We start from the raw sequence: 10,000 nt of genomic DNA, 5'->3' as shown, positions 1-10,000 counted from the left end.
GATGAAGACGGAAGGGGAGAGGAAGGAGGGGGAAGGGGAGGAAAAGGGGAATAGGGAGGGAGATACGGAGGAGGAAGAGTGTGGGGTGATGAAGAGGGAAGGGGAGGGGATGGAAGAGGAGTAAGAGAGAGGAGGGAAGGAAAATAAGGAGGAAGAAAGGAACAGGAAGAAAAATAGGAAGAAAGGAATAGGAGGAGAGATAAGGAGGAAGGGAAATAGGAAGGGAGGTGATGGATAGGGTGTCGATATGGGGAGGGAATTGGGGAGGATAGAGGGAAATGGGGAGAGTGAGGGAGGGGAAAAAAGAGGGGAGGGGGTAGAAGAAATGGTGAAAGCTGAGGGGAATGGAGAGTGGCAAAGATGAAGAGAAAAGGGAAGTAAAGAAGAATGATTAAGGTGACTGGGGAGACGGGAGGATGAAGGTGGGGAGAAGGTGTGAATGTAGACGTGACTGATGAGGGAGGAGGAAGGGAGGGGAGGAAATTGAAGAGAGGGAGAGGAAGGATGGGAAAGATAGAGTTGGATACACAAGGAGGGTGAGGGGGGAATGGGGAAGATAGAAATGAATAGAGAGAGAGGATGGGGAGGGATGGCGAGGGTAGAGGTACATGGGGATAGTTGAACAGGGAATTGTTACGTGTCCTGTGTTGACGCTAAGCTAAACTACCCAATTAGCAAGTTAGCGGGTTGTTAGTGTGTTGTAATTAGGGTCAGAGCTGGCCTGATGAGTAGATAGATGGATGGTGTGATGGATAGGTGGGTAGATAGATGGGTGGTTTGATGGATAGATGGATGGATGGTGTGATGGATAGATAGATGGATGGTGTGATGGATGGATGGAAAGATAGGTGGATGGTGTAATGGATAGATGGAAAGATAGATGGATGATGTAATGGATAGATGGGTAGATTGATGTATGGATGGTGTGATGGATAGATAGATGGGTGGTGATAGATAGATTGGTAGATAGATGGATGGTATGATGGATGGATGGTGTGATAGAGAGATGGATGGTGTGATGGATAGATGGATGGAGTGATGGATAGTAGGATAGATAGATGGATGGTGTGATGGATAGATGGATAGATAGATGGATGGTGTGATGGATAGATGGATAGATAGATGGATTGTTAGATGGATGGAGTGATGGATAGTTGGGCAAATGAATGATATGATAGATAGTAGGATAAATGAATGAACAGTGCGATAGACGGATGGATAGATAGTACATTGGATAGTAGAATAGTTGTAGTAAAGGTAGAAGTGAGTAGATGAGTAGATACTTCCCAGTCTACCCTGTTCTATCTATTTTTTATCTATCCTTCTATGTAGCTATGTATTCTGATATGTATCTTTATATGTAGTATCTTTATATATCTTTATTTGTACTTCCAGACGATTTTATTCAGCAGAAAAATCCCCCAGTCTAATTAAGCCATGAGGTGTTAATCTACCTGGGTTTAGAGATGCCCTAACACCTCTTCTTTACCGATTTATTCCCTGCATTTCACCTTACTATCCTCAGACAGTATCGATAATCAAGCAGCGTAAATAACATGCTGGGGAGTGTTAAGGTGCGGTGTCCAAAATGAATCGCTAAGGAAAAGGTGTTAAGTAGCCCTCTGCCCTCACTCTGTCCGAATTTATTTTGTTCTTGACACCCCACAGGCGATTTATTTAGCTCCTAGAAAACACTGTCTGTCTGTCTGTCTGTTTGTCTGTCTGTCTGTCTGTCTCTCTCTCTCTCTCTCTCTCTCAAATGGTATAGACAAAAAATACTGTATCTTCGTTTATTACAAAAAACAAACAAGCAAACAATCAATCTGTTTTTTCCCGAATATTTGTGTTTTTTCATGTGTTTAGAAATATATTGATTGATAGATAAATGATAGATGTATAGTGAGACTGGCCGATAGATATTATAGGTGAAGATGGATAGATAGACAGAAGGCAAGATAGACAGACAGAGAGGTATAGATAGATAGATAGATAGATAAAGATAGATGGATGGATGAATAGACAGATGAGGAATAGATAGTTTGATAGATAGATGGAGGTGGAGATGGATAGACACAGATAGATAATGATTTAGATAGATAGATAGATAGATGGATGGATTTATAGACAAGTGAGGGATAGTGTGATAGATGGATAGATAGATGAAGATATAGGAATAGATAGATATAGATAGATAGAAGATAGATAGATAATTTAGCATATAGTTAAGGAAGAAATATGAATAAATTAATTAAATAGACAAATATAAATAGACAAAAATTAAAGGCTGAGGAAACAACAGATAGATAAATAGATAGATAGATAGATAGAGGCAACAGATAGATGGGTAGAGGGGCAAGATAGATAGATAGAGGGGCAAGATAAATAGATAGAGGAGCAAGATAGATAGATAGAGGGTCAACAGATAGATAGATAGAGGGGCAACAGATAGATAGATAGATAGAGGGGCAACAGATAGATAGATAGATAGATAGAGGGTCAACACAGATAGATAGATAGATAGAGGGGCAACAGATAGATAGATAGATAGGTAGGTAGATAGAGGGGTTGCAAAGGAGGCTGGTGTTATATGAAGGTGAGTACGCCATCTGTTGCGTGGAGGAGGAATGGTGGACTCAGGGAACGGAGTATCTAGCCTGTGCCCAAATAGATAGATGGATAGATAGATAGATAAATAGAGACATAGATAACTAGATATAATACAGATAGATAGATAGAGAGAGAGAGAGAGGGAGTTAATAATCCCGTATTTGACCAGGACAGGTGGGGGGCGGGGGAGTGATTAATGAACAGGTGATCAGGAAAAGTCGATAGATAAATAAGGCCGATAGATAGACAGGTGTTCATTTATCTAGGTATGTTAATTAGGGCAGGTGGAGGGGCGTGATAGATAGATAGACGGACAGATATAGATAGATAGGTAGATCGATAGACTTGATTAGGGCAGATGGAGGCGTGGGAATGATAGACAGACAGATAGATATAGATAGATAGATAGATAGACAGATAGATAGATTGTTGACTAGGACAGGTGGAGGGCGTGGGAGTGACTGATGTCCTCCCTAATTAACTCACCTGTCCACCCTACCTTGTTGTTTACACTTGTTTACCTTGATTTTCTTTATTTCCTTGATTTTGTATTTGTTTGGGTTTGTTTATTTTCTTTGCATTTTGTTTACGTGTTTGTTTACTCCTGTTGACCTTGTTTGCTTGCTTGTTTACTCCTGTTGACCTTGTTTATTTGTTTGTTTACTCCTATTGACCTTATTTGCTTGTTTGTTTACTCCTGTTGACCTTGTTTGCTCATTTGTTTACTCCTGTTGACCTTATTTGCTCGTTTGTTTACACTTGTTTACCTTATTTGTTTACTCTTGACCTTGTTTGTTTGTTTACCATTGTTGATTTATTGATACAGCCTTATTTACTCCTGATCGTTGTTTACTTGCTTATTTATTCCTGTTTTCCTTTGTTTATTTGTTTACTTTTCCTTGTTTTCCTTTGTTTATTTGTTTACTTTACCTTGTTTTCCGTTGTTTATTTGTTTACTTTTCCTTGTTTTCCTTTGTTTATTTGTTTACTTTTCCTTGTTTTCCTTTGTTTATTTGTTTACTTTCCCTTGTTTTCCTTTGTTTATTTGTTTACTTTCCCTTGTTTTCCTTTGTTTATTTGTTTACTTTCCTTGTTTACCCTGTTTTCCTTTGTTTATTTGTTTACTTTTCCTTGTTTACCCTGTTTTCCTTTGTTTATTTGTTTACTTTCCCTTGTTTTCCTTTATTTGTTTACTTTTCCTTGTTTACCCTGTTTTCTTATGCTTCGATTATTCTTAAGTGCATTACAAGGAGGAAGGCAAGAACTATGGCTTCCTTAGGTAGTAATGGCCGAGAGAAAGTTTTTTAGTAACAACAACTCGTTCGGAATATCGGGAGGGAAGGGGGGAGAAGGGGAGGGGGAAGGCGGAGAAGGGGAGGGAGAGGGGGGAGAAGAGGAGGGGGAAGGGGGAAGAAGAGGAGGGGGAAGAGGAAGAAGAGGAGGGGGAAGGGGGAGATGGAGAGGGAAAGGGAGAGAGGGGAGAAGAGGAGGGAGCGAGGGGGAAGAAGGGAAGGGGGAAGGGGGAGATGGAGAGGGAAGGGGGAAGAAGGGGAGGGAGAGAGGGGAGAAGAGGAGGGGGAAGCGGGAAGAAGGGAAGGGGAGGGAGAGAGGGGAGAAGAGGAGGGAGAGAGGAGGAAGGGGAGGGGGAAGGGGAAGAAGAGGAGGGGGAAGGGGGGAGAAGGGGAGGGAGCGAGGGGGAAGAAGGGAAGGGGGAAAGGGGAGAAGAGGAGGGAGAGAGGGGAGAAGAGGAGGGGGAAGGGGGAAGAAAGGGAGGGGAAAGGGGGAGATGGAGAGAAGGAGAAGGAGAGAAGGGAGAGAGGGGAAAAGGGAAGAAGCGGGAAGGAAAACAGGAGAGAAGGGGGAGTAAGGGAAGGGGAGAGGAGGGTAGGAAGGTGGGACAGGGCTGGAGGAAGGGGAAAGAAAGAAGGGAGGAACAGAGAGGAAGAGGGGGGTGAGGGGAGAGGAGAGCAGAGGGAATGAAGGGGGAGAGGTAGGGGAAGGGGAAAAAGGGAAGGAGGTGAGAGGAAGGACTGGAAGAGATGAGAGGGGAAAGGAGGGAACAGGGGAGTCAAAAGTTAGTGCACAGAGACTGAAGAACAAACATAGACAAGCAAAAAAAAAAAAATCTATCGGCGTTCATTAATTCTGCAAACACGCAAAGACAAACAACACAAACGAGGCTAATTGTTTTGACAGGCGCCGAAAGCCATCAAAACAAAAAAAACAAAACAAAACGAAAAATATATATATACAGTTAAGTTCATTTACCAGCCGACCCGCTCGCTGTGTGTGTGTGTGTGTGTGTGTGTGTGAGAGAGAGAGAGAGAGAGAGAGCGTCCCCCTTGTATCAACACCCATAAATAGCTGCCAATGGCGTGTCGATCAAATAGCAACAAAGAATTCATCACGAGCCTTGCCTGGGAACACGTAAACAAGGACACCCATGAATAAACAAGTACGTAAACAAGGTCGGCACGTGTAAATCAGTGAAATAAGGTCAAAACGTGTAAATAGGTGAAGGTCAACACGTGTAAATAGGTGAAATAAGGTCAACACGTGTAAATAGGTGAAATAAGGTCAACACATGTAAATAGGTGAAATAAGGTCAGCACGTGAAATAGGTGAAATAAGGTCAGCACGTGTAAATAGGTGAAATAAGGTCAGCACGTGTAAATAGGTGAAGGTCAACACGTGTAAATAGGTGAAATAAGGTTAACGCGTGTAAATAGGTGAAATAAGGTCAACACGTGTAAATAGGTGAAATAAGGTCAACACGTGTAAATGGGTGAAATAAGGTCAACACCTGTAAATGGGTGAAATAAGGCCAACACCTGTAAATGGGTGAAATAAGGTCAGCTCGTGTAAATAGGTGAAATAAGGTCAACACGTGTAAATAGGTGAAATAAGGTCAACACGTGTAAATAGGTGAAATAAGGTCAGCACGTGTAAATAGGTGAAATAAGGTCAACACGTGTAAATAAGGTGAGGGCGTGTAAATATTAAAAGGGATCGGTTTGACATTTTGCTCTCTCTCTCTCTCTCTCTCTCTCTCTCTCTTACTCTCTCTCTCTCTCTCTCTCTCTCTCTCTCCCAGTTGACCTATGAAGAGCGTAAGAGAGGATAACACAGTAAGCCAGTTGACCCACGCTACGCCGATCGTACAAGAGTGGCCACTGAACGAGAATAGGACAAGGATAGCAACTCAGGCTCTTCATACGATGCTTGTTCTGTACCTTTTCTTTCCAGACCCACGTCACAGGTATTCCAGCCCCACACACCTTTTCCAGACCCACACACCTTTTCCAGACCCATTCACCTTTTCCAGCCTTACATACCTTTTCCAGTCTCACACACCTTTTCCAGTCCCACATCACAGGTATTCCAGCCCCACACACACCTTTTCCAGTCCCACACACTTTTTCCAGTCCCACACACCTTTTCCAGCTAGTCAGAGGGGTGAAAAGGAGGACAGGCAAAGAAATCCATCAGTTCCTTCATTGCCGTTTGGCCTGTTAGATGAATCAAGGTCTTTCTTTTTTTTTATGGGTAAGGTCATGAACAAGGTATCAGTTCGACTCAGAGACGCGGTTAAATATATAAAAAAATGTTGAGAGGGCAGAGTGACCCCCCCGCCTGGACTTAATATTCTTGACCCCCTGACCCTGACCTGTGACCTGGCCTTGACCCGTGACCCTGACCTGTGACCTTGATTTTGACCCCTGACCTTGACCTGTGACCTTGAACATGACCCGTGACCTTGACCTGTGACCTTGGCCTTGACCCGTGACCTTGACCTGTGACCTTGGCCTTGACTCCTGACCTTGACCTGTGACCTTGGCCTTGACTCCTGACCTTGACCTGTGACCTTGACCTTTGACCTATTTGCACCAGAATCGAACCACCTCTTGCCAGACCCACACACAATGTACTCGTTAGTGCACTTTCGGGTCAGGCTTAAGATATTTTGTTACAGATAGACAGACAGACAGACAGACAAACATAGACAGACAGAAACAGATAGACAGACAGACAGAAAAAAATAAACACAGATAGATAGACAAAAATAGACAGACACAAAAATAGATAAACAGAAATAGATAAAGAAAGAAGAGATAAACAGACAAAAATAGGTTGACAAATAGACACAAAAATAGACAAAAATAGGTAGACAGAAATACAGACAGAAACAGACTAATAGACAGACAGACAATCAGACAGACAGACAAGTAGACACAGAAACAGGCACGATAACCCTAGCCATCCCTTCATCGTCTCTAACAAAGCCATTCAACACGCGCTATCCTTGTCACATTCCCAGCCAGTTAAAGAAAATCCCTGCAGATCCGAGAGGCTGAGTCCCAGGTATCTTTCAGCAAGGATAAATTCAGCACAGGCAGGAGTTACGAATATGAGGCTAGTGTTCGAAAGATTGCCTGTACCTGGAAGTTAATTAGATTTTTATTACACCTGTGCCGGAAACAAGACAGGTGTGATATGTGGCCCGATGGATGATAATGGGCTTAGTATTTTATTTTATTTCTTTCTTTAGTTATTTATTTTGTAGGTGCAAGAGCCTCCTTTATTTATTTATTTTTTTTTTTTCAGATTTTGACCCCTCTCCTCCCCCCAAAAAAACGCATCATAGCCAAATTTTCAATACGCCTTTTTTTTTTTTTTTTCATAGTTTAAATTCAGTCGAGGGTTCAGAAAATGAAGTATATCTATTCTGAGAACAATCTATCGAAGGTCAAGGTCATAGGTCATAATCAAGTACTTAGCCTTTAGACCAAGTACAGGACGCAGGTGTTTGACAATGTGAGTTCCTTAGTGTTTATATATAGTCGAATCGATATAATAAGAAGCGTATGAAGAAATAAGTAAAATGACCAACCGAACATCCTCTGAATCAGCCAGCAAGGTAGGGAGTGGATTAATTAGGTACTTACGCAGGTAGACAAACAGGTATTCCACAAGGCCTTACCTGGAAACAAACAAACAAACATATTATACCTCACTGCCTGGTTTAATTACGTTAACATTGTGATTTATGAAAGAACCATAGGGGAAATTAGAGTGTGTTGTATTCTGTAGTTGAGAGAGAGAGAGAGAGAGAGAGAGAGAGAGAGAGAGAGAGAGAGAGAGAAGAAAAGGAGGAGGAACCAAAGAATAATAATAGCCTCAATAGATACAAGAATAGATAAATTGGCGGTACTTATAAATCGAGATAAATTACCTGAGATTACCAATACCTGCCCTAAATACCTGTTAATTAGGGTAACTCAAAATTTGGATTCAGGTGTTTACGTAAAGCTTCTCCTCATTACCTTAAGATATATTTATATTCCTGGAAGCCATATTTGTTTTTTTCTGAAATATATATATAAGTTGGAATGGACAAAACACACACACACACACACACACACACACACACACACACACACACACACACACACACACACACACACACAAATCATATACCCTGTTCACTATAACTTTGTCCAAAATTACCGTCTCTCCGCCTTGCATGCTGAGCTGTAAGAAGAGATTTACATGATGCTAGTCACGAAGAAGTGTTATAGGGAGGATGTAGAGCGGTAGTATTGAGTTATTATGCTTTGAAGTTACTGAAAGGAGGATTGAAGTACACGAACCTCCCCGCCAAGTAAAAGTGGACAGAGTATAGCACATCATAGCACCTTAGCACATCCTAGCACCTCAGCACACCCTAGCACAGCCAGCCTTAGCACCCAGTTCCATCCTAGACACCTTATCGTTTCTCCAGCACCCAGCCTACCTAGCACCTGTCCTAGTTAGCACCTCCACCTAGCACCTGCCTGTCCCCTTTTGTCACCTGCCTATACGTGTCGCCGTTGAGGGATGAGGCGGTGTGTGTTTGTTTTCAGGTGAGTGGGCTTGATGGACAGGTGAGAGGAGAGAGAGAGAGAGAGAGAGAGAGAGTATGAGTAAGTGGCACAGTTGAAGGACACAGGTGAGAGAGAGAGAGAGAGAGAGAGAGAGAGAGTATGAGTAAGTGGCACAGTTGAAGGAAGGAGAAAAGTTTGGTTTTGGCGATAAAAGACAAATGAGTTCGCATGAGCCAGCGTGAGGGAGTTAGAGGGAGCGAGTGAGAGATAGAGCGAGTGCGAGAGAGAGAGAGAGAGAGAGAGAGAGAGAGAGAGAGACAGACAGACAGACAGACAGACAGAGAGAGAAATGTAAAATATTGTAATCCCTAACGTATTTTTATGGTGTGGTCATTCATTTATCACAGATCCGCCTCTCTGGTGTAGGTGGTGGTGTAGGTGGTATGAAGGGCAGGGTTCAGTGGTGTGGTGGTGGTGTAAGAGGGTGGAGTTGAGTGGTGTAGGTAGTATGAAGGGCAGGGTTCAGTGGTGTGATGGTTGTGTGAGAGGGTGGAGTTGTGTTGTGTAGGTGGTATGAAGGGCAGGGTTCAGTGGTGTGGCGGTGGTGTGAGAGGGTGGAGTTGCGTGGTGTAGGTGGTATGAAGGGCAGGGTACAGTGGTGTAATGGTGGTGTGAGAGGATGGTGTTGAGTGGTGTAGGTGGCTGGAGGTATGAGTGAATGGTGTAGGTGTAAATAGGTGCAGAGGACAGGGGTGTAGTGGTGTAGGTGATGGTGTGGTGGTGTAGAAGGTGAGTGGTGTAGGTAGGTGGGGCTTTGGTATACGCTTTTCACATTAACTTGGCCCAGATTTTCGTCCTTTTGCTGTATTTCCAAATAGCTCAGTGGAAGAGAGAGAGAGAGAGAGAGAGAGAGAGAGAGAACAAGTTATGTAGAGAGAGACAGTAAGCGAATTAAAGATTAGTCACAGTGAGCAGATTAGAGATAGTGAAGAAATTAGAGATACAGAACAAATTAGAGATAGTAAACAAATTAGAGATTGTGAACAAATTAAAGATAGTGAACAAAGTAGAGATAGTGAGCGAGTTAAGCACCAGTATTGCACAGTAATAATGCCAGTGTGGGGATGGTATGGAAGAATAACGCAATGTACTGTAGACATGAAAAAAAAAAGTTTAATATTGCGCAGTACGAGTGTTTCGAGTACTGTGAAGGTAACACTGCGCAATCTTGTGTCCGTGTGTGTCCTGCCTTCATACCGTCGACATGGCTGGCGCGAGAGATGATCGATAATTCATACATGTAGCCATTATAGTATCTTTGACATAGGTTTGGCGATTGTGCTGACAGATAATTCTTTAACAGGAACATCACTTAGCCAGTATTTTTCTTCCTTCACGTGGAAATTGGAGTCTGCGTGTGAGTTATGAGGAATTATATTAAGTACTACAGCTACACACGAAAGGATTTCTCGTATTATTACCAAATTATTTCATGTCACTGATGGAAAGGCTATATCCTACTGTTACGG

Source organism: Coenobita brevimanus, chromosome 21 (assembly GCF_032717465.1).
Source record: "Coenobita brevimanus isolate Jiangsu-jjx chromosome 21, ASM3271746v2, whole genome shotgun sequence".
NCBI classification, from domain to species: Eukaryota; Metazoa; Arthropoda; class Malacostraca; order Decapoda; family Coenobitidae; genus Coenobita; species Coenobita brevimanus.
Note: the sequence above shows the minus strand (reverse complement) of the source record.